The sequence below is a fragment of the Rhyacophila brunnea genome, unplaced genomic scaffold (genome assembly GCF_057557595.1).
Source record: "Rhyacophila brunnea isolate RB1 unplaced genomic scaffold, BYU_Rbru_1.0 scaffold_23, whole genome shotgun sequence".
Lineage (NCBI taxonomy): Eukaryota > Metazoa > Arthropoda > Insecta > Trichoptera > Rhyacophilidae > Rhyacophila > Rhyacophila brunnea.
This window is the reverse complement of record NW_028232893.1, coordinates 26,252,264-26,279,168: the sequence shown is the minus strand read 5'-3', so window position 1 is coordinate 26,279,168 and position 26,905 is coordinate 26,252,264. Positions and strand designations below refer to the sequence as shown.

Below are 26,905 nucleotides of genomic sequence, written 5' to 3'. Positions count from 1 at the left end.
ATATTATGTACTTGGTGTCACATAAATAAATAAATACATAATTATTATGTAAAAAATGTTTTTAGAATATATTACATCATTTTTACCTTAGAGCCTGAGTGCAAAGTTATGAAGTAGTAACTCTACCCACCTCTATAAATTTAATCAAATTTTGTCATTTGTTTTAGAAACTTTATTTTTCTTAACTTAATTAAATCTTTAAACACTCTGATATATCCAAATCATGGGTTGAAGTTCACCGGAGCGGACCGGAACGCAGCTCTAGTTCAATGGAAAATATATAAATTACATTCTGGTTCGTGAATTACTAAGAAAATATTAAATTAATGTAGATAAATTTTTTATATAAGTACGATTATAAAATACTTATAGGTATACTTATCTAACAGAAAAATCGAACACATTTTAATATGTTAGAAAATTTATCAAGCGCGCCGGTTGGCAAATTTTTCCATTTCGAGCACTGATACAAACTAAGTAGTATGCAATTTACACGTGCCTCGCGTTATATGAAACCATTTTTTTTGACCATGTCCGATCCTAATAGGATCATAATATGAGCCTCCACAGAGTAGAGGTTTGTATTAACATATTTTTTTTACGAGAAATGGATGTCAGCCACTTGCTCAACCTATTAGGTCCATACCCTGACTCACACGCAAATTGAAAAACAATATGTGTACTTGCCAGACCCAGGATTCGAATCTGGGAGGACCCACGGCGTTATAGTCCAACGCTTAAGCCGCGTGGCCACCGTGGGCGTATTAATTACAAGGAAACAATTAATAATTATAAAGAAACATTTTTTTTATTCAACGAAAAATTTGTATATAGTTTAAGAATGTAAAATTCTGTATTGAAAAAAAAATATTGCTCGGCGGAATTCGAAACCGTATTCGTCTGATTCACGCAAAATTTTGAGAGATTCAGGCGCCGGTTAGAATTAATCAATGTCACTATTATTGGTACATTGATTTACACCACAAAAGCCGGTTGCCAATATTAACGCTAAATAAGAAGCATTTCAGTCTCGCGACTAAAGGTAGTCACATTTAAAATGAAGATACTACAACGGACCTCATAGTCTCAACGTGGCCTGCTTTTCTTCAACACAACCGGATTCCCGAGTTCTGAAGACAGCTAAATTGTTTTTTTTTTTAAATTTTATTTATTAAGGAAACAAACAGTTACATATTGATTACAAAAATTTAAAATATAATAATGAAAAGTTATTGCAACCAGCAAATTTTCCATGTATACATTATAATATAGTTAAGCCTAACAAGATAGAGAGTAAGCATAGCATAAATATAAAGAAATTACATAAGAAAATTAAATGAGAAAAATGAGGAAGAATAATAGATAATTAAATTATACACAAAAAAGTAACATAAAAAAAAAAATATATATATATTTATACAAAATTTTGGAGATTTTTTTTTTTTTAAATGAAACAGGTGTATTATTAAAAGGATTAACGGTGGAGAAATACATATTATCATTTAAACAAGAGCGCGGAATAAAAGAGTTTTGTGCATAATTAGAATCGCTACTACTGACATGGTACAAAGTTTGGTTTCCCGTAAATCTTGATGGACAGTGGAAACCCACCCTTTCGAGTAGGTTTGGGGAGTCAACAAAACCATTGATAATTTTAAAAAGAAAATATTGATCAGATATAGAACGTCGACTTTCCAAAGATGGTACTCGTACCATAAAAGTTGCAGTGGTCGAAATAGAATTATTAGATAAATCATAACAGTAAGCTTTAATATTGACGTGCTTACGAAATCGCTTTTTTACCGCTTCGAGACGATTTATGTATGTAACGTATTGTGGATTCCACACGACAGAAGCAAACTCAACTATGGATCGAACATATTATAATGAGAAATAAAGTACCTTCAGAACATCAGGTGATCTGAATGGTATCATGAGTATATGGAGCAGTTACGGTATACCTAATAATAATAATTATATAAACATGAATGACTTGGGAAGATTGGTGAGCAACAGGGAGTCTTAGAGAGGAATGCACAATCTAAGATTTCGATCCTAAGGATAAGTCGCCGAAAAGCATGACTTAGCTATAATAGACAATCCTGAGTATAGAGTTAAGGAATCCTTAACCATATGCTACTTTTGTTATGAACACGCCCCCTTCTGTATTACCATTTACCACTGACAGCTGCTGTCAAAATAAATTCGCATGTCTATAAAACAGTCCATACACTCAAATTCATTTAACAATGTATCTCAATATGGATATTGATAGTGTTAATTCGTTTGGCATGTACTTGTAGAATATTATTTTACTTTTATACGCCAGCCCGCAGAAATACAAAATGCCAGGTGAAGAATGACACTTGACGCTAGTGTTACCGTGTTAAAAACATATCTTGCGGTGCCTGTGGAATCACGTATAATGACTTATAATATTAATATGTATTTATAGTTATTGCATTTATAAAATGCAGTTCTCATATTTTTGTCATCGTTTAACAATTATAAAATAATTTACCTAAACTATAGGAAATAGAATTTTTAAATATGGTATTATTTTCAATAGAAATGATCTTCACTAAGGACAATGTTTCTGCATAGTGTTTTCTGCTAAAGAAATTTTAGTTATGACAAATGTTTCTGCATTCCGCTCTTACAGCTTATGCAACACCTTGAGAGCCAACATAGAAGCACCAGAAGATGACAATCAAATCAAATCATATGAAATACCTACACAAAATTCTCACATGCATTAAAACAAATTCACAAAACAATATCTTTATTAGAGTGAAACACATTTCAATTTTATTTTCATGTTGAATAATATGACCAATTAAACTCATTTTGACATGGTGATTAGCGTACTAATTTTTGTGGAATATTTTTGCATTAATTACGTTTTTTATAGCAGATTATTATGTAATTTGACTATTGGGTTAATACCCGTTAAAGTGATATTATGTTCACTTGCAAAATGAAGGCCTTTACATTTTTTTCTATTCAAACCGTCTCTATATTGTTTTAATATAATGGTCATATGGATACCATAAGCAAAAAGGCCCTAAAGATGTTGGGCTTTGTCTTGCGTACTTCTCGGGTCTTTTCGGATGTTACGGTACTAAAAATTCTCTATAACTCCTTAGTTAGAAGCAGACTTGAGAGTGGGTCTATCGTTTAGGCCCCGCATCAGTTAAAGTACTAAAGGCTACGACCTTTGGCGGGCCCCTCTACCTATCGCTAAGGACAAAGGCAGTGTGACCCTCTACAGTAACGTTTTCCAAATGGTGTACGCGGAAAAAATAATGTGTAAATTTATTGTTTTATTGTATATTTTCATACATCCATTTGAATTATGAAGATGTCGAGTATTACACAATTAGAAACTGTATGGTATAATTACATTATGTTAAATGAAAATATTATTGAAGGAAAATAGCGCCGCAGGCGACTTTTTTCACTTTTAAATCAAATTTGTTGTCAATCAAAAATGTTTATCTCACTTATCTGGCCGACTCGCCTCGCCGGGCCCCCATTCTAGAGCCCTGTCAGCCCCTTCCTGGTGGAGAAGGTCCAGAAGAAATTTTGAAACTCCTTTACTTTCGGCTGTATGGATATTCTCCGTGGCTCTATCCGACTGATTTTCTCTTAGGTATACTTACATACTCTAGCTTAAAATTTAGAAGGGATCTTTATTTAGGTAACATATTTTTTCCGACTTATGCGCGGCGTAAATGGAAAATCTGCCATTCTTGGTAGTGTTTGCTTGGGTGTCTCTGATAATTATCTTGGGAATCGAGGGCATTCGTTGTTTGTTCTTCCAAGGTGCAGAACCAACCTGCCATTAGTAATGCCAATTGGGAGAGCAATAACCATATTTAATGCAATCGCTTTGGATATTGATATATTCCACATACGTTTTTATCTACTTTTTTTTTGTTATTTTTTTTCTTTTCTTATTTTATTACTTATATTGTATTATTAACTCATATTGCTCTGTATTTTTATTTGAAAAATTGTTAACACTTATTTTATGTCATGTCGTGAACGCTTTAAATTTATAATTTATTATGTTCATTATAATACCTATGTCAAATAAATAAATTTGAATTTATATTGTTTGCATATTATTGTCAGCGGCGATTGCTTTCAAGCAGTTTAAACCAGTCATAAAATTAATAAATTGTACAAAAATCCATAAAATATGCCTATTTTTCATAAATTCAATATTTTATTTTTTTAAATAATAATATCGATTCAGATTTCACGGAATAAACACTTTACAATATTAAAATCAGCTACTTCCCGTGAGAGTTAAGTAGGCGGATTATGCATTGCAAAGAGACAGAAATTGTGAATATTATATACACTGTCACTTCCCTCCAATTTGGTAAGTGAAAAACATGCTATCACTTTTATTTTGTTGTCTGGTTTTTCGTCTGGATTTTAGGACTTGGAGGTGAACAAATAACACACCGGAATTGTTTTGGAAACGGAAAGGTATATTTAAGTTAATATTATATAATAGTTACATTTTTAATAATTTATTTTACGGGGGACGAAATGTATGTGTTTGCGATTTGGCTGTTTGCAGTGTTCTGCCCGTCATCTTGTGTTTCGCTTTCAACCAGAAGCATTGTCAAAAAGGCGTCGTTGCAAATATTTTTCAACCGTCATAAGCTACGGCATTGCCGGTTCTATTATGTTTAATATTTATTTTCGTAATCAGCGCTTTACTATAATTTGATGGATTTGATACCGACTCGGGCCTCTCCAGATACACAGAGACACCCCCAAATGGGGACCATACGGGGGTGTAACAACACATATATGTAGGTAAGGTGCATTGGAGTAATTCCGAATATGGGTATATTCCGAAAGTTCAAAAATTCTACCAATCGAAGCGATATTTTCCAAGTCTAGACGCCATGTTAATTGTGCTCGCCTCGTCAGTCGTCGCTAGTCGCTAGTGTCAACAATGCGTGCATACCATCAAGTTTTTTCGGATAAGTGTTTTTCGCGCTATTTTTGCTGATTCGTAATTACCCCAACTTACATATCTCGGAATTCTGGTAAGTTATTTGAACAAGTGATTGCTTTTACGATAGATTATCGTTTTTTACGAATATGTGAGAGAACACAACGTCCTAGCTGTGTTTTTTTTTCTCGGAAATACCCCTTTGGGGTTATTCCGATATATATTCATTCCGCAATAGCCCACTAAACTTTTTCATAGTAATTTACAGTGGCTCTCAATCTGTAATGAAACTCAAATTATATCTAATTTAGATGTACATAATATACTTAATAAAAAATAAATTTAAAGTAAGTAAATTTAGCGTCGTCCTAATAAGGAGCTATCGCACGTCCTATTATAATCTTGGGTAAGTGCGGTAACGCCAGCCTTCACCTTAACAGCATAATTAGTGTATCCGACATCATGAGCGAATATAGCGATTCTGATATTATAGATTATCTTGATTTTGAAGAATTGATGGATAAATACTCTGAAGATGATTTTAAAATATACAAGGAAGAACCAAGGTCACAAAAATAAAAAAGATGTGAAATATGGTGAAAGTTTAACTGACGAAAAGATACTCACCAACAACGATTCAAATTCTCTCTGTACTAAGAGTAAAGGTGTTGGCAAAAAAAGTAAAGGTAAAGAAAATCAAGCGGATAAAACAGACAAAAAAACGAAGAGAAAAGATACATTGAAAGAGATGACAAAGACAACATTGATGTTTTTATAAAAGGAAAAAATATGACAACTAGAGAAGACTCAAAAGAAAAAGACAAAGATGAACAACTGCTACTAAAACTGAAAAATAAAGATATAGTATATAAAACTCAAGAAAAAGACCCTGCCATGAAGGAAAATTACAAATTAAATGATTCAGTGCTTGTCAGATATTCAATCAGAAAAAATGGAGGTTATTGGGTTCATAGAAGAAATAATAAAACATGAGGAAACATACTTCTCTATCAACTTCTTAAAAACTATGAGACCACAGCAGCAGCTAACCTTTATTACGACCAAAAGAAAAGATAGTGACAACGTTCCAGAGTCATTAATAGTGAAGAAGGTAGAAATATACAAAAAAACGTGCTGATGAAAAAGAATATTACTTATGTAATGATAAAGATAGAATTTATTTTGACTGATTGCGTACCAAACCAATAGATCATTATTATGTATATGTGAGGCTTCCAGACCATGTCTTAAACAATTCTGTTATATTTTTTTAACAGTGTAGCCCGCATTTTTGTTTTAGGTTTACTAGCAGGAATAAATTATAAGTTTATGCCATAAAAGTAGATGAAAATGATTAAAAAGACAAGTTCCGACTTTGATTTAACATTTTTAATGTTGACTAATTTAATTGTATGGGTATGAAGAAAGTTTATTTTGCTATGCAAAAAGCAGTAAGTAAACAAAAGATATCTTTATAAAACATATTGTTCTATCAAGGTAGTCAAATAAGAATGTAGACTCAAATTTTAAAATTATCACTTTCTTTGATTTTCCTCGTCTTTATTTTATTGATTTAAGGTGGTAGGTACTTGTGTCGTATTGGGATATTTTTTCTCATTATTTGTCACTGGTGGGAACAAAACTGGTAGTGACAACCGGGAATAAACCTGCTCTGCTCCATCCCGTTCCACAATCCCTATAATCCTAAGTACTTAACTGAAATGTTGAGAATCACTATCTTTTTTTGGGGTAATTCCGAACTAATAGTATCAAAAGTTAGGGATTATGGATACTATTAACAAAATTGATGATATTTTGTGTTAGGCGTAATTACGGTCAAAAAAGAAAGGTAAACCTTCGGTCAAAGTGCAATAAAATCAACTTTTGAATAATTTCGGAATTACCTCAAGATAGTTCGTAATTTCCCCAATGCCAAAAAAAATGACTCAATATTTCAAATTCTCAATTTAAAGAACCCAACTATATATTCAAGAATCTAATACATATGCATCATACATCTTTTCTTTATGTACACAGAGGTAAAACAATAATAATAAATACTTTAAATAAATACTTTGAATAATTAACCGAAATATATAACCTCTAATCATCTCATACAAATTCCTGTCGGAATTACCCCAATGCACCTTACATAATTATAAATAGTACTTATCTCTGAAAAAAAGTATCGTACCGTCATGAACATTTTTGGTCAACCCTGTATTTTTTTTTTTAAATCTTTCAATTATAGTGTTTTTGGCATATTTGGGCGTATATATCACGGAATCAAAATTATAGTACTAAATTGTGTACTATAATAATTTGTAGTACGTTTGGAAACACTGGTTCCCATTAATTTTGAGTTCCCTGACCATAGCATTCGAAAACAATTAATTTTCATATTCTCATAAAACGCCTACGATTTACGTTAGTATGCAATCTGCATAACGTATATGTAGTGCTGTACACAATCTGCCGTGTTTGTAGGCGGATAGTGGAAAATGTTATTCTCAAGAAAATATACGTAAAATCTACATTATTTAATTTCATTATAACTATTATTATAATATTATACCTACATATAAATAATTATTATATTATGTTTTATTAAGTTTTTTTAGAAAATAGACTAATTAATATAATATATTAATAACTTAATAGATAATTTTATTACGTGCTAAAACGACCAAAAAAATCTCAAACCTTCTTTACTGGTATTTCCCATTTCTAATAATATAATAATACCACAGTACCTACTGATGTTCTCTGTACAATAGTCATGGACCCCACATCCTGAAGCGGGCCCCTAGGCTAGAATTTTTGGCGGCCCCCTACCTATCGCTTGGGTTAAAGGCAGTGTGACGATCTACAGTTGTGTATTCCAAATAGTGGTGTGAATTTTTGTATTTCTTAATACACCCATTTGAACAATGGATTTGTCGAATATCGACAAACAATAACCAAAGTTGCATCGTAAAACCACATATTTTTAAATGTTAGTATGCTTGAAGTTAAATAGCGCCGCAGACGACATTTCTTTAGTATTCGTGCAATTTTGTGATGTGTGTTTATCTAATTTGGCTGGTCAATCCGCCACGCCGGGCTCTTCTTATGCCCGGGCCCCCAGACTAGAGCCCTGTCAGTTATAGTCATAAAACGTTTTTGTAATTAGATGACTGTTTCAATATGTATTGGAAGGGGGGAGAGGTGTATTTTTCAATATTTTAGATATAACGGGGGTTGGAAAATTTGAGTTGGTACCCAGGTGGTAACCACCCTTGGTGCGGCCCTGCTTTTATTCTTCCGAAATCTGTCCATTACCCTATTAATATTATCATCATCTTCTTTTTTTTTTTTTAACCTTTTAAACCTTTGTTTTACCTTTTAAATAATTCTAATGTGACATTTTGAAGCTGAATTCAACACACGTCATGCAACACACTTGACAGCCTAGAGCAGTGGTCTTCAAACTTTGTCGACTCACGGAACCCTTAGAGTTATTCTTTTTTTTCGGGAAACCCCATCCTATCTTTAGAAAAATATATCTTAAAATATTTAGGTACATTTGTTTCTGTCTCAAGACTAGGTCTATTTGTCATTTTTTTTTGACTCGCGGAACCCCCAGAGAGGTGCCGCGGAACACAGTTAGAAGACCACTGGCTTAGAGGCAAGATACAGGCTAATTTCTGCAATGTTCAGATACGGGAAATTACTAAAATGGCTGTATCATTTTTGTTTAAATAACTACAAATATGGGAATTTCGTAGTCGATGGGCAGTATTTTTGTTGTTTTTATTAATTACATCAAAATGTAATTTTTCATCATGTATGTCTGATACGGGGTATTGACATTAGAACATCGAAATTCTAAATTCATTCACACTGTACTTGTTAACATTTAACCCGGAAGAGTTAAAATGTGTACCCAAGTAATGAATGGATACCATAATATTGGGGTCAACTATGCGACGACTGGCTGCAGTGCCATTTGCAGTGGTCGGATATTTTATTTTATTGGCGAACGGTCTCATTTGCATCTTGCATACAAGTGCGGTGGGAATGCACTTTAAACGAATGCATCCAAAGGGAGTGGCGTGCCACACAATATAATCGTTATTTCATTCAATACACAAATCTGTTTGAATCGACTTAACATTGCATTATGCGCATGCTCAAACCCAAACAGTTTGGTGATACATAGTTGACCCAATCAATAAACAGGGAATCCAATCGCGAGCTAAAATTTGATCCCGGGATTTCGGAATTACAATTCGACGATCCCGGGATTGGCGTTTTTTTTCGACACCTAGTTAATATTATTTTTGAAGTTATACTTCTTTTGGGGCGTTTGGTTGAGAGTGAAATTGAGAGATGCGCGCGCTCACCGTTACGAAAGTGCCCGACAGTATGAAGTTAGCTGCGAATCAGTCAGCTGTATACAAACGCAAGTTTGATAGTATAATTATTCCGTTGCCTAGGCAACGAATTCATTATTGTCGGCCATTTGCAATTCCTTACGTAAGCAAACGATTAAACGGCAGAGTGATAGTTGTTACTATAAAAATAAAAACAACGAGAAATAATTATATAATTTAGTACCTAATATAAGTTAAAGTGTATCGAAATAAACTAACGGCGCTCCAATAAACAGCCCCTTTTTTCTGCGTGTGTAATTTAAAACGATAATTAAGAGCTAGTCGAAGAATCTAGGTTATGACAGGTTTTGTTTTTGTTTTGTTACGCGAAGTATAACTTCTGACGGGCGTACATAAATAAGTACACATATCGTTTTTTTATTATGTATACAAATAGCATTGATAAAATCGGTCAAAAATGTCTAGTACTTATAATTATTATACTATTTAAGACATTTCATTTTAATATTGTGCCCGTTCAATCTTGTAAATACTTGGGTTTAATGGAGTTAATAATATTTTAATATAGATAATAATGTGAAATTAAAACAGTTTTTCTTTTATTTATTTAAGAAAAGATAACATTTATAAATATGCCTACATGAACTCCGTGGCACTGGTGGTTAGACGCCGTTCGCGTGCCATAACGTTAGTGGCGTCTAGCTGGTTAAATGAACGAATTTATTATTTTTCTGATGTTCTTACGATTGCGTATGACAACAAGAAATGGTTATTTATTATCCGTGAGCATCCGGCGATTCCCCCTGTGACATGTGCAGGTACATACACTTCACTAACATAATTTTGTACACATATGTACTAATAATTGATTGTTATTGATAAAAAATCAATCCCGAAGGTTACGGGATTATGTTTACTGATCCCGGGATATAAATTGCCCGGGATTCCGGGATTGGATTCCCTACTTACGGTTTGTTTAGTATTTAGTGAGAGGTGGTGAGGGTCGCTACTCGACCCGAAAAATTAGAACAAAATGGATTGACTCGACTAAATGAGTTTACTAAATTAATCGACTAAATTTGTCTGTTCGTACACGTTTAGTTACTAAATTACTCGCCACTCGACTAAATTAATCGATTAATCCGAACCGGGATATATTTCATGATTAGTAAAGGATCCTAGAGAAATTCATAGGAACCTTGACAATATTAATAAGAACGAGTCATCACTGATCGTCGATTGAGTTCTGGGCGAAAATAGGTAGTACTTAATATTATTTTAGTCACGACTCTAGGGAACGAGGCAAAATGACAATACGCGATCGGGGGCAATCGTGACAGACGATCGTTTGTCGGTGTAATTTGAGCTTAAGTGTGCGCTTCTGTTCATATTTACGGTTAAGTTGTTTGACTATAGCACAAAAGCTGTGAACTATTTTCAAATTTAATTAATGTACATTCGTCACTGTTCTGGCAGAAGACACTAATTCGAAAAAATGACATATTGAGTTAGTTATACCAAAATGTTCCTTATTTCAAACTTTACCGTCTGGAAACCTTTTTAATAAATAAACAGTCTTTATTTTAAAGTCATCCTTTTTACGATTACTTAATAAACTCACATGATGGACCATTTCAAACATTTTAACAACTTCAAAGTCAAATTACTCAAAACTAGTATTCTTCAGTTAGTGTGTTATGCCAGAACAGAGACGAATTGAATCTAATGAAATTGGAGACCGTATAGTATGCGGTCATCTTTTTTCCGATAAGAGCATTCACGGCGAACTGTGCGACGGTGAAATGTTTTACGTATAATTTACATGTAACCAGATGTTGGACCCCTCTTAAAAAATGTATAGATATGCCACTGGTTAATGTAAATGCCTTCCGGGTTGACAGTAATAGAAACAAGTAAGTATGTAGGAATAAACTAAGCTTAATGTGAAAACCAAAGAATTTGTGAGAAGATTGTTTGGTCCGATATATAATATTAACATATTACACGAAGCTTAGTACATAAAGCTGGATTAATAGTATAAACATAATTTGAATGCTTATCAGTGGCGAACGATGGAGGTAGGCTGTTAAGATTCAACATAAATAGTGCACACTAAAGTTTGTTTCTCATATTGTCGAACAAGAACTTCTTGTCTACGTGTTAAAACTGTGAAATAACAATCCCCTCCAGTAAAGATAATCGCACTTCCGTTTTTAAATGAGGAACGTCCCCAAATTTATCATTTCATTTTACGCTCCCGTGGTGTACGGATCTATCAATTTACGTAATTTGAAGTTTTTTATAATAAAATATGTATCTCTAAAACGGTCAGGAGTGATTTAGAATTATTATTAGTATTTTTTTGGTTTATTGCGAAGAAGAAAAGGAGTCGCATCGGAAAAGAGAGCCGATACATTATTTAAACACGCCTCTAGCACGTGTTGCCGCCATGACCTGAACTAAGAATGCAATAATTTGAAGATGGTCCTGGTTTGGTTTTTAAAAGTCAATTAAACCCTGCTAAAATACCTACAATATTCAAACACAGCTCAAAAAGTCAGATTATGGTTATCAAATTGAATTAAATCAATGGTAAATAATCACTATTAACAATAAATTAATTCAATATAGGTACATACCTACTAATCACTTGGTAGACAACCTACAGCTTTCTTTGACAAATAAGTTAAAAAAAAATCGGTTAGGTACATGTTTAAGCACGCGCGTTACCATGATATTACTCCCTACTTCATTTACTTCATTTATCGTTTGTCAATTTATGGCTACGGCCGTACGTTGTAGCTTAGCCACTGGGGAATGCCAATAGAAATGGCGTATTTCAAAAAAATATTACCTTATTCTTAGGTCAATAATTATTATAAAGCAAACATTATCCGTATAATGTTTATCACATTTGAATGGTCAAAGACATAGCTTATAATCAGTATCTTTAAAAGTATCTTTAAATGTGTAAATCTAGCCCATTTTTTGAATAATAAAATGCCTAATTCTTGTCAAATTTGGGATCACAAAGATTATAAATATATTTTTTTATTGTAAATATTTCACTATTATAATGTCGACATAAATTTTACTAATGGTTTTATAAATGCTTTTAAAAATTAATAAATATAAAAAATCTTAACACCACTTCACATGGACGTACTGAAATATGACTATATTCTAAAACATTAGAGCGAGAGGTTTAAAAGAATACTATTTTATGTAATAAAAATACTTTATGCAGTCATCAAATGTTTAAAATAAATATAAAGGGTAATAAGGCTTCAAAATTATGTAAATAGATTATCTACAACGTTTAAGGAATGTCCAGGATCATGCTTTGAAAATAGAATAAAAGCTCCATTTGACGTACGCTGAGCATGTGGACCGTTAATAATTAAAAAAAAAATAACCAACATTATCTGTAATATTATTATCTATTCTTAATTCAACGTAAACAAATAAGTATAACTGAAGAAGTGTGCACTATTTTTGTCGGATCGCCCATAGCATACCTAAACTATTATGGTTTGGTTCGGCAGGATTTAATTGATTTTTAAAAAACTAACCAGCACCATCTGCAATTTGTTTTACCAGTTCAATGAAAACAAATAATTATTTTGACTAAAAAAGTTTAGAGTTCACTATTTATGTCGAATCTTAACAGCCTACCTCCATCACTCGCCACTGGTGTCCATCTTATTATGTATTATATTATGTGCCCTTCTATCTATTAACATTTCAATAATATTTTTTTATATTAACTTAATTTTTCCGTTTGTTTTCAGGTAAGAAAAATATCTACATTTCCCAAAGCTTATTTATCAAAGAAAGCTGTAAGTTGTCTACCAAAAGGCTAGTAGGTAAGTGTATAGAATTAATTTATTATCAATATTGGTTATTTACCATTGATTTATTTCAATTTGATAACCACAATGTGACTTTTTGAACTGTGTTTGAATATTGTACTATTGACCTTAATAATATAATGAAATACGCAATGCGATAACACCTATGTTTAATTTGAATTATCACTGCTCTGCCAGACATGTCTTATAGGCTATCCATGGAATTAGCAAAACCGAATGGTTTATGACGGTCTCACCTTACGCCGGAACCGTTTATTGCCGCAATAAAACTTGTCGAGTGTTCACTGACCTGTCTTCGGCTTTGTATACTCGGTTGCCGCGGTGTTCTATTATGCTCACAGTATGCTGCATTCAAATAACGGTGTTTGTATATGCACGTCTATGTAAAACAAGTATTCCTTATATTAAAACAGAAACATATTTTTTCTCTATGGTCAGTTTTTGATGTCTATGTGCACTTAACTGTCAAACAAACGATATTTTTTCACATTTTGCCGCTAGGTAGCCCTAGTAGTCCACATATTTTGAACTCGCTATTCAATGACATTAATGTCATTGTCGCTATTACATAATTTTATATTATTTCTTTTATTTTTCGATTAATACTATGTACATTATGGCCGGATAATCCGAATGCCGAATAAACGTTATTAAAAATAAATATAATCATTACAATATAAACAAATGAAAGGAAATGGTTACCTATCGTGATAGTATGCCTACCTACCCTATAATTATTATGCATAAATCGATTCCAGCATGATGTGAATTGTGTTGTTAAAAATATTGTATTATATTTATTTGATTTTCATGAATCTGCGCTAGATTAGCTTCATCTACGAAAGCAAAGTTTAGTACCTATAAATAAAGCATTCATGATTGAATAAAATGAAGCACCAATTATAGGATCAATTGTAAAATAGATAATACCATTAGACAATAATCAAAATAATTCACTGAATCATAATGAAATACGGAAGAAAACAAGTACCTAGGTATGACAATTATCAACAAACGCGGGCTGTCAGTTGATCTGTCAAACATCGACTCTGACAAATTTAGCAATCGGTTCGCTCAACTTATGGTAGAGGGGCATTCGGTGTACGGATTCGGCGAGATGCTTATATACAAAATTTGGATGAACGCAATTATACGGGCGTATTATATACCTGCAGTGGCGTCCCTAGATAAAATGCCGCCCCTAGGCAGCGCCAAAATGCCGCCTCATTTTTTATACAGTATTTTTATCATTATTTCATGAGTCAAATATCTAAGAAATGTGTTGTATGGATACATTACTATCAAAATATCAGACTAATTATTCACAAATCTGAAAGTTTCTGAACACCAAGGACGTCGAAGGACAACGGAAGTAAACTAGATATCGCGAACCCGACAAAACCAGTGAGATAATTTTTTTAATGGAAAGATATTTTCGTTATTACTAAGTTTATGTAGTTATTTCTATATATTCCAAATGATTCTCCTCGATTTGCCGCCCTTCGAGTAACTGCCGCCCCGAAGCGACACTCAATCTGCCTACCCCCACAGGACGTCACTGTATACCTGGCGTAAAATCGCATTCGAAAATTTTGGATGAACACCCTATTAGAGTAGGCTGTGTTTTACTATGTCATAGTGATGTCCCGCGGGGGTAAGAAGATTGAGCGTAACTTGGGAGTGGCAGTTACTCGAAGGGTGGCAAATCGAGGAGAATCATTTGATGTATTATATAAAAATAGTTACCTAAACTTAGTGATAACGAAAATATCTTTCCATTTAAAAATGCAGCTCACTGGTTGGTAACTTTAATTAACTTACTTACTATTAATTAATTAACATAAAAAGTTAAACAGGACAGTAATTTTTTTGTCGGGTTCGCGATGTCTAGTTTACTTCCGTTGTTCTACGACGTCCTTGGTGACCAGAAACGGCACGTGCAGATTTTGCAGTTCAGATTCAGTCTGACTTATTAACCAGTGCGGACGGAAGTTGCGTTGGCCGTCGAAATTAAAGATGCACCCCCCCCCCCCCCCCCTTACAGAGCGTCACGGCTACCGCTCATGATCCACGATTTAGACCAGGGGTTCACAAACGTTTTCGTCAAAGGGACAATTTTGAAATCAAAAATATTTAGCGGGCCGCCCTATCTATTGTAAATATTTTCTGTTTTTAACTCTTATTAATATACTTACTAAAAACTAATATTTTTTTTTTTTTACCACGTGATGTTTGCATTTGTTTGTTTGAAACTAAACTCTGCAATCTAGGCTCAAATTTTCTACTCCTCCTTGAAAATGCCTCCCCAATACACTTTGTGAACCCCTGATTTGGACTGTATCGAAGGGTCGCCCCGTCATTATATCGATTATCAATTTAATAATGCCTAAACCTTTGGGATCTCAGACTAAAAGTATCATTACAAATGTTGCCATTTTTTGTAAAGAAGGAAAGCGACACGGATCGCCATGACTAGGGAATCCAATCCCGGGATCCCGGGATCCCGAGCTATTTTCGATACCTATGAATCCCGGGATTGGTAAACACAATCCCGGGATTCCGGGATTGATTTTTGTCTTGATTGATTGATCAATTTTTATGGAAAATAAAATAAAAGCGAAATATAACAGAAAAAATACTTTTGATAAAAAATAATTACATTAGAAATAAACTGAGTTGAATGAAGTTTGATTTATACCCATGTGTAGGTTGCCGATTCATTTTATTTTTTCACATAAATTATTAAAAATGGAAAGATTGGAAAAAAACAATGCTTTGCACTTTTAACAAAGTAATTCCACCATGATATCATACGTTTTACAGCAGTTTCATATTTGGCTGACTAATTAGATTTATGAAGCGGAAAGGCCATAAGTACGCCATGATTATTTCCTTTACTATTTTAAATCTCGCTAATCCATTCATTAAGTCTTTACTATCAGAAACAGCAATCTCCTATTAAATTTACATTATTATTTATATTACAATATTATTTACTCCAATAAACTTGTATATTTCCAAGATTGAACGTAAACAATAAATGTCTTAAATAGTATAAATTATACTAGATTTATTTTTCACCGATTTTATCAATGTTATTTGCAAATATAAAAATTTTATATTAACAATTGAAAAGATGCCAATCCCGGGACAGTCCCGGGATCCCGGGATTGTCAAATTGTAATCCCGAAATCCCGGGATCAGAATTTTGGCTCGGGATTGGATTCCCTAGCCATGACAAGAAGCCACTGTATTTATTATCAACGTCAAAAAATTCCCCACTACAATACTTGTAAATTAAATTTTGTATGTTTTAGTGGTATGGATATTATATTTTGTTAGTAATGTATCCATACAATGGCACCCAGACAAAACCGCCCGTATCAGTGCTCGTCAATACAGCCCGGACAAATCCGCTTAGAAAAAACCGCCCGTAAAAAATATATAAAACAAGTGCATTTTTGGCTTTTTGAATTGCGTATCGATAGAAATTTACATACTTACGATAATCAGTGTAATTTGAGATTGTTGCAGCTGTTAGTAGAGCAATAACTTAAAATCATCAAAATATGTTCACTTAGTACTAAAACAAAAAAAAATGCCGATAATACGTGTTTAATCCGATGCAGCTGAGTTAAAATGCCTTTGTATGGTAGTATTTCTAATTTAGAATAATATTTAAGAAGGTTAGCACACAATATTGAAATTTAATTTTAAATAATTTATATTTTTTTTAAGTTATCTTTATTTTTATGTAAAAATAAAAATTGTCTCATTTCTAAATTGTTTTGGCGGCAATGTCCGGGCGGTTTTGGTTCTAAGGGCTTTGTCGGGACCCCCCATACAATACATTTGTAAGATAAATTAGATTCATGAAAGGATGATAAAAAATACTATATAAAAAAAATGGGACGGCATTTTGGCGCTGTCTAGGGGCGGCATTTTGTTGACATAATAATTATTATGTGGACGTACTTATTAGATGTAATTAGTCACATATCAATGGAGGGGATTTGACAAAGCTGACAGAGCTGTGACTGTCAACAACAGTGTTGCCATATTTTGAAAGAAGAATTATAGTACGGAGCCTCCAAAATTATAGTATTTCGGCAAAAAATATAGTACGCGTTGTGATTTATTGAAAATGGATAGGTTTTTGATTCTCACAAAAAAAAATAACGGAAAATACGAGAAATTCTGTGATACCTTTTTATTTGGATACTTCTTTCTACCAAAAGTGCTTCCCGACGAATCCAAGAAATTTCAGTTTAAGGACTTTTTTTACGTTTTTAGTAAAATTTGTAATACTTTGCACCAATTTATAATATAGAATTATCAAAATCTAATGGGTACTTTTTGGATATTTTTCCGAAATTATAAATTGTAGTATTTTGGGCGTCCTATACCTTTTTAATATCGTACATAGTACGCGGACCAAATTTATAGTACAGATACTATAATTATAGTTCTGTTAGCAACACTGCAGTGTTGCCATCTTTTCAAAATGGAATTATAGTACAGAGCTTCAAAAATTATCGTATTTGGGGAAAAAATATAGTACGCGTTGTCATCTGTTGAAAATGTATAGGTTTTTTGTTTCTCAGAAAAAAATAACGGAGAATTTGAGAAACTCCGAGATCCATTTTTATTTAGGTACCTACCTCTTTCGACCAAAAATGCTTTCCGAAAAATTCAAGAAAATTCATTTTTCACTTGTTTTTAACCAAAGTCAAGGGATTTTTTTACGTTTTTCGAGCAATTTATTTTTGAAGTTCGCCAAATCTTTTTATATTAGCGTACTATACGTCATGTTTTATATCGTACATAGTACGCGGACCAAAATTATAGTATAAATATTATAATTATAGTACGGTTGGCAACACTGAGTCAACAATATTATTTTCTATACATATATACCGTAAAGAGAGTGTTCATAAAAGACCTACACAACATATTGATACATAGAGGGGATATTTATTTAATTTCGCCCTGTTTCTAAGCGATTATACGAACACACTCATGATGTCATTTAATAATATACCTAGTGGTGGTGAACGCGTGCCAGTATGATCGTTCATACAATACGATGTGTTGATCTTAATTGGTGCTATGGCGATAGGGGTGGCAAAATGGTAAATTATCATTAAACCTGAAGACGATGAGGGAAACTTTCTCTAAATGACAATACCTCAATATAAAGTCCTTGTGAAGTTGAAAAAAAACTTATTCTTACAGTAGCAAGTCAGACCATATTATTTTTTCGACCATGTCCGATCCTAAGATCCGAGGCTATGCATGAAAAAACAGCTTCTGTACATATACCAGTGCGACATTTTGGGTGTCCACGTGGTCAATTATTTTGCTCGCGACACTAACTAAAATATTGCATTCGAGATGTGTAGAGGTACATTAAATTACATGTGTTTTGTGAATACCAACAAATTCACATCGACATATTCGACGTGTTGCAGTCGAGACTAGTTTATATGTGCGACACGGCTTACACTCACTACGTATGTACGAAAATATAAAAATGAAAGATCGCATCTGTAGACTTTACAGGTAATATGTATAATATGTCATTGTAATGCCCTGTGTTTTATCGTCCTAGAAATCAACACTTATTTCATGAACATATATATTTTTTTTTGACCATGTCCGATCCCATGAAGATTATAATGGTCCCCGACAGTGTGGAGGTTTGTATTAACAGATTTTGTCAGCCACTTGGTCAACATATTAGGTACATACCCACTCTGACTTATATACAAATTGAAAGACAATAATGTGTACTTGCCAGACCCACCTAGGACCTGGGAAGTAATCGTTTGACGAATTATTAAAAGGAAAATAGTTATTTATGCCTACTTCCACCCTTCTTCACTGGTAGGTATACGGTTACTCTGAACCATGACTTACTACCGTAAAGTAGCACCGTCAGAACGCAAGCGTCGAATAGGCGGCATTTTGTTATCATCGAGTACAGTCGTGAGTCCCAGACTGTAATAACTCAGAGCTCAGGCAGAAATATTATTAACAATATTAATTGTGACAACCCTTCCGGAGCAGACACGAGACGAGCTAATCAACAATGTCCCCCACTGTGCATTTTATTCACTTTTATTATGTTACAAATTCCAAACAAACGAAAAAATATTTTTTTCCATGGCAACCCAGTGGTTAAATTAATACTTAATTGAGAAAGTATCAATTTTGTACAAACAGTTTAACAAAACGATAAAATTCCTAGAATGTGAGTACTTAATTTAAATCAATTAATATAGTTTTTACTCATTTGATAGAACTCCATTTAAGTAGGTACTACATACCAGTGATTCACAACCTTTTTTGGTTGGCGGTAGACAGTAGGGTAAGAAGATTATACAATTTACATAAAAATACTTCCTTACCAGGTGCTTTCTTTCGCGTCATAACAATTTGACGAGTTCATTTATCTATGAAAAAAATAATAAATATTTGCACATGTATTGACAAATTCGTGTCCTGTTTGGCGCATGGTTATTTATTGTATATTATACGTATGTCTTACTATTTTTTGTGATTGTTCATCCAAATATTTTAAATAATGATGATTCGTTATGTATATTATATAAAAAAAATATTTTAAAACAATAATGGACGGCGTTTTTATTTCCATGCAACCCTGGAATATAAATCTGCATAACGTGGAATGACTTAAGAGCATACATAAGTGAAACGGAAAATAATTTTCAATAGTAGGTGGGACGAAATTTTTCACTCGTCGCCAATCGGAGACCGACAGTCGAGGTGTGAGCACGTCAATTTGTTTTGTGATGGAGTCTGATGAAAATATTCTTAAATCGTGTAAAGATGACTAAAAAACGTTCCGCATGTACTTGAAAAAGAAGACATGTCAATGAATATACTATTATTATTACTAATATAACAATAACATTAAATGGACGCATGTTGAATTTTTATGACAAATTACATTTCGTTCGGCTCGCGTCATTTGCACAATCCGTGCAACGCCTAGTCACGCTCTTTTTAGACCATGCCTCAACTGAAGTATAGCCTTAAGTATATAAATTAGGCTCACTTATTTCGATTTAAGAAGTTACACCATGATATTTAAATAAATAAATTATTGATTAGTCATACTCTGGTGTCCTTAAGCAACGCTTAAGGCTATACTTCAGCTGGGGCACGGTCTCTAGAACGATCGTGACTACGCGACGCGAAGATTGTGCAAATGACGCTTGCAGAACAAAACATAATTTGTCATAAAAAGTCAACATGCGTCCATTTAATATTATGTTTATTGTTCTATTACTAATAATAAAATAATATATTCATTGACATGTTTTCTTTTTCAAGTAAATGTGTAACATTTTTTAGTCATCTTTACACGGTTTAACAAAACAAATTGACGTGTTCACAGCTCGACTTTCGCTCTTAGATTGCCAGCCAGTCCGAAATTTCGTCGCACCTATAGTTGAAAATTATTTGCCGTTTCACTGCAGTACCGTCTTAACATTACTCTGGTGAAATCGACGACTTAGTGGAAGTGAGAAAAACTACATAGTGACGTGTTTATTATTAACTTAGATATTATAATGTCATAGTTAAAGCTAACTTAACGTCGAGGTCTCTGCATTTGACCATTAAATTAAGTTGACTCTGTTTCTATAGAAAAACGGTTTCTTTGACTGTTTGATCATTAATAAGTTTAGATTGGTAGGTACCATTCCAATAATTAATTAGTGGTTTGTAACTGTACATTAACGCGAGGTTAAATAATTTTTATTGTTATCGTAGTGTAAATTATTAAATTTATTAGTACAAAGTACATTCCCTCGCCTATAACTTATAGGGGTTGAAGTATTAATTGACATATTAACACGTCGTATACCAAACAGCTTTTAAAAAGTTGTTTTAATACAGGTCTAGATATAGATGGTCTTACATTAATTATTTACGTGGGATATTATGTGAAATAATTAATTTGGGTGCTTTAAACGTCCTTTCAAAACACTAACTATTTTTACAACGTTTTTCTTAGCTCGTATTCTTATTTGTCCGGTGGTTCTTTGTCAGGTACTAATCTTGCAATCGATTTTTAACCAACTTCCCAACTAGCTAGACATTTGAAACTTTTAGAATATATCAGAACACGATGCCAATGCATTTGTTTTGCCATCTTTAAGCAGAATTGAATTTATTTTCAGTTAATTCTGTTTTGTATGGAAAATTATTTCGACACCATTATTGGTTAGTAGGGGTCTGGGGTCCTGGCAACTAAATTATTAATATATACGTGCGTTACTATGCAAATCAATATGACATGTCAAATACAAATTTTTTTGATCGTTTAAGCTAGTCAAGTCAAGTTTAAATGGTTCAACAGAATTTAAAAAACGTTGTATATTATAAAAAGTTCTTTTTATCTCGTAATTATTTAGTGATGCTAAAGATTTTAAATGTAGGTATATCGATTGTGAAATGTGAAAATAATCAACTGTCACATGACAGATTGGTTCTTGAACATATCAAGAACAGCGTTGACAATTCAGCGTTTTTTGCAAGATCTAGTATTTTTCGATACGCATATAGCTTGCAAAAAACGCATCTAGCTTGTGGCGTTTTTACTAGCTTTTTGATGTCTCCAACAGCTTTAAATGTGTTGAAAATACGCTAGATATTTAGATTATTTATTTTCATGCGCATCAAATTTCTCACAATCAGATACTTACTTAAGGGCCCACATGCCCAACGTAGGTCAAAATGGAGTTTTATGGTATTTTTAGAGCATAACCCTGCACATTCCTTAAGTATTGTAGATAATCTATTTATATAATTTTGAAGCCTTATTATCCTTTATATTTATTTTAAACATTTGATGACTGCATAAAGTATTTTTATTACATAAAATAGTATTCTTTTAAACCTCTGGATCTAATGTTTTAAAAAATAGTCATATTTCAGTACATCCATGCGCAGTGGTGTTAAGATTCTTTAGATATATTAATTTTTAAACGCATTTAAAAAATCATTAGTAAAATTAATGTTAACATTATATAGTGAAATATTTACGATAAAAAAATATATTTTATAATCTCTGTGATCCCAAATTTTACAAGAATTAGGCATTTTATTATTAAAAAAATGGGTACGATTAACACATTTGAAGATAATTCTAAAGATACTGATTATAAGCTATGTCTTTGACCATTCAAATGTGATAAACATCCTAAGAATAATGATTGTTTTAAAATAATTATTGACCTAAGAATAAGGTAGTATTTTTTTTAAATACGCCATTTCTATTGGAATTTCCCAGTGGTTAAGCTACAACATAACGGCCGTAGCCATAAATTGACAAACGATAAATGAAGTAGGGAGTAAGATCATGTTAACGCGCGTATTTTAACATGTACTTTACTGAAAAAAAATCGTTTTTTTTTTAACGGTAGGTACACAAATTGTTTTTCAATTTATGTGTGAGTCATAGTATGGACCTAATAGGTTGAGCAAGTGGCTGACATCCATTTACCGTAAAATTAAAATCTGTTAATACAAATCTCCACGTTGTGGAGGCCCATACGATCCTATTAGGATCGGACATGGTCGAAAGAAAAAGAAAAAAATCTTCAAAGCACCAACTTGATAAAATATAACGCCGCATAAAAGATCTTTTATTAAATAATGTCTATATTATTATTATTCTAAATAAATATATATCTTTTTAAAGCCTAAATTCAGTTTAGGTATTCCGCTGCTATTTTTTCTTCCCGGCATGTTGAAAATAATTAGTATTTTGTAGTGGCGAAGGGTATAGGTAGGCTGTTAAGATCCACAATAAATAGTGCACAGTAAAGTTTGTCAGTCATACGTTTTTGTTTTCATTGAAAAAAGACTACAATTTACAGATGGTGTTGATTAGTTTTTAAAATTCAATTAAACCCTGCCTAAACTAAACCATAATAGATATTAGTCAAAAAATACTCGTATATTTATAAAATATCCAAAATTATGCAATTAAATCATACATAACTTTGGATATTTTATAGACATATTTTTTTATCTATTGTAGTTTGGTTTAGGCAGGGATCACTGAATTTAAAAAAAATGAACCAACGATATAATATGTAATATGTATTATTAATCCAACGAAAACAAATAAGTATGAATGAAAAAGTGTGCATAATTTTGTCGTATCGCCCAAAGTATACCAAAACTACTATGGTTTGGTTTAGGCAAGGATTAATTGATTTTTAACAACACTATCTGTAAATTGTAGTATAGTTCAATAAAAACAAATACTTATGACTAACAAAGTTTAATGACGTGCACTATTCATGGCGAATCTTAACAGCCTACTCCACCCTTCGCTACTGGTTTCTTGGGTAATTGGGTATCTTCGTGTCTTCCGTCCTTGTCAAAAAATCTGTCCAACGGAGTTGTCCCATTTTCATAATGTGAGAAGATACTGGGTCCAATGTTCAATGTATACAATTCATTATTGTTTTAGCGACGATAATAATTAATTTATTTATCACTACCATTATAATCGTCTATAATTAGACTCTTATTGTCATCTCAATATTCGGACGACATTGCTGTTTTTTTTTATTATCATTAATCTATATTTAAATAAATGACTTCATTTTTCATAACTCATATAAGACACTCGACGGCACGGGGTCAACACATTAAAAGCTTGGACAGACAGTGTCTGTACCTACACACACGTATGGCAAAGTGATACACTCTGGAATTAAGTGATGCTTACACATAGGGTTGTCCCAAGTTATATATTATTGCAATACAATTAATTTTATTAAAATTATTTTTCGTCCTTTAAAAAACTTAAAAAACATTGCTTAGTATGACAAAAATAATAAAATAATATTTTATTAATCATCATTATCAGCCGTGGTCGATCGACTACTGGATAAAGGCCTCTCCTAGCTCCTTCCCAGGGAACTCAGAAATAATGGGAACTGAAATACCCAATGGGTAAGGCGATAGCAGGTAACCGTCTCGAGTAAGGAAGAATCCGGGTTAAACTTACACACGAAAAAAAACTGCTTTCGGTTTATGCATTTACGCTCGTTTAATGTTGGTGTATTACACACACTATTGCACGTGCATAATGCGTGCTTCATTTTCGTAGGACACTCACAGATTCAAAAACCCTGCTTCAACGTGCGGCGTATTGAATATAGCCAATCGGTATTCTATTTATTATCTGTTCTGTGCTCATTCCATTCTTTTCAGTCTTTAGTTCTTCGCTGCCACGTACATCCACCGAAGTTTATGAGCTCGTCGCTCCAGCGAATTTTAGGGCATCGTATAGAAACTATGAAGCGTATTCTTTCAAAAGCAGCTAAAACGGTTTTTCGAGTATTTTGAGTTAGATATATATTTTGATAAATTTATTTGTCTACCACAGCATGGTCTGAGTTTTAATTTCATAACTCATTTAAATACGTCAATATTAATTATTAAAAATTGAGCTTAGTTTCAAAATCGGCTAAAACGGTAGCAGTGTTACTTTCAAAAACGGCTAAAATAATACACCTAATGAGCATCACGCGTTGAAAGTCATATACCCGGGGGGTCATATAACCATGGGATCACAAAGATTATTAAATATAATTTTTTATCGTAAATATGTCACTATATAATGTTAACATTAATTTTTCTAATGGTTTTGTAAATGCGTTTAAATTTTTTAAATCTAAAAAATATTAACACCACTGCACATGGATGTACCGAAATATGACTTTATTCTAAAACATTAGAGTGAGAGGTTTAAAGGAATACTATTTTATGTAATAAAAATACTTTATGCAGTAATCAAATGTTTAAAATATTTAATATAAAGGATAATAAGGCTTCAAAATAATTATATAAATAGATTATCTACAACGTTTAAGGAATGTCCAGGATCATCCTTTGAAAATAGCATAAAATCTCCATTTTGACCTACGTGGCGCACGTCCCCCCTTAAGTTAGAATTTAGTTTAAGGATTTTTTTAATAAACTCATCAATATTATATAATGCAGGGTCAATAAACATAGCTATATTATTTGAAATGAATACATTTACTGATGTAGTTTTTTATAATCCGAAATATTATAACACTTTTATTCTGGTTATAGTAAGATGTAAATAGATTTATTATTATTGCATGTAAGAACTTCTTACACTTTCAGCATTTTACCTCGTTTAATATTGTGATATTACAATGTTTACATCGTTAACCCAGAAAGACCATGCGCTTTGACGAAAATAGAATTTTTATGTTGAGATATTCGGAAGATCGATGAAAATGAAATGTGCTCTTTTCATATCGCATAATTTCTTTTTATTTTAATATATATCATCATCATCATCAGCCTGAATCTATCCACTGCTGGATGAAGGCCTCTTCAAGCTGCTTCCACTTATCTCGGTACTGTGAATTGCGTTGCCACGTACTTCCGCAGAACTTTATCATTTCATCCATCCAGCGGCCTCTAGGTCTACCTTGCGGAGGTTTTGTACTTCTTGGATACCACTGGATGACTAGATTTGTCCAACGATTGTCTCTTCTTCGAGCTATGTGTCCAGCCCATCTCCATTTAAGGCTCTTAATAAACTTTATTACATCGCAAACCCTTGTCTATATATACTTACATAGTATATATATATTTATAATATGGAGATTGCATAATGTCTACACAATATTATAAATATTTATTTTTCTCATTTACGACATCTTTTCACTGGCTACAGTTTTTTGTTACTCATCTCCTGTCCACTATTGCACTAATAGTATCCTATCAAGTTCAAGATTGTAATATCAATGAAGGTGATTAGTTCCAATAAGTACTTTACTCTTAAATGCATGTTGGCAACACTTGTACTCATGGCTCCCACACCCTGAAGCGGGCCCTCAGGCTAGGATCTTTGGCGGCCCTCCTACCTATTGCTAAGGTTAAAAGCAGTGACGCACTACATTAACGTTTTTCAAATTGTTCTTTAGGTCAAATTAAATATACTTATACAGTGTATTATTAGCAATTTTTAATACATCTACTTATGGAGTTGTCGAGTATCGATACGCAATAATGAAAAATTACATCGCACCATAATAAAATTTAAAATGTTAATGGGCATTTTTTAAACTACATATTAAAGCTAATTTATGATGTGTGTTTATCTCACTTATCCGGTTAACCCGCCACGCTGTGCCCCCCAAAGCCCGGGTCCCCAGGCTAGACCCCTGTCAGCCCCCCCCCCCCCTTGTGGGGGCCATAGTTGTACTGTACTTGTCTTGTATTGTACATATGTATTACTTTTCTAATCGATCATATTGAATGTCTAACATTATTATAAATTGACAGTGACAGCTGTGAATAAAAACGATAACTATTTTGTCAGCACACTTAATAAACTTAAACAAATAATACACTTAAACAAATAATATTTCATTCACACAAATAAATATAAACAATAATACAATTTGTTGCTGAAAGGTAACAATATGCAATTATTGATGGTTAAGGTCTAAAGAAGGTTTACAATTTTTACGGATGACTCAAATAATTACGGATACGATGTGTTGAAAGTTATATCCTAGTACAGTGCTTAATCTATTACCGCAAAAATCTATCACCGCCTAATTAACGCCAAATATTGCGGTCAC

At 32.8% G+C, this 26,905-nt stretch overlaps 1 protein-coding gene across 2 annotated transcripts in view; it reads left to right on the top strand.

Moving 5' to 3' along the window:
• LOC147069768 (rho GTPase-activating protein 15-like) overlaps positions 1–26,905 on the top strand; it is a 198,042-nt gene that overhangs the window by 51,387 nt on the left and 119,750 nt on the right. The window lies entirely within an intron of this gene.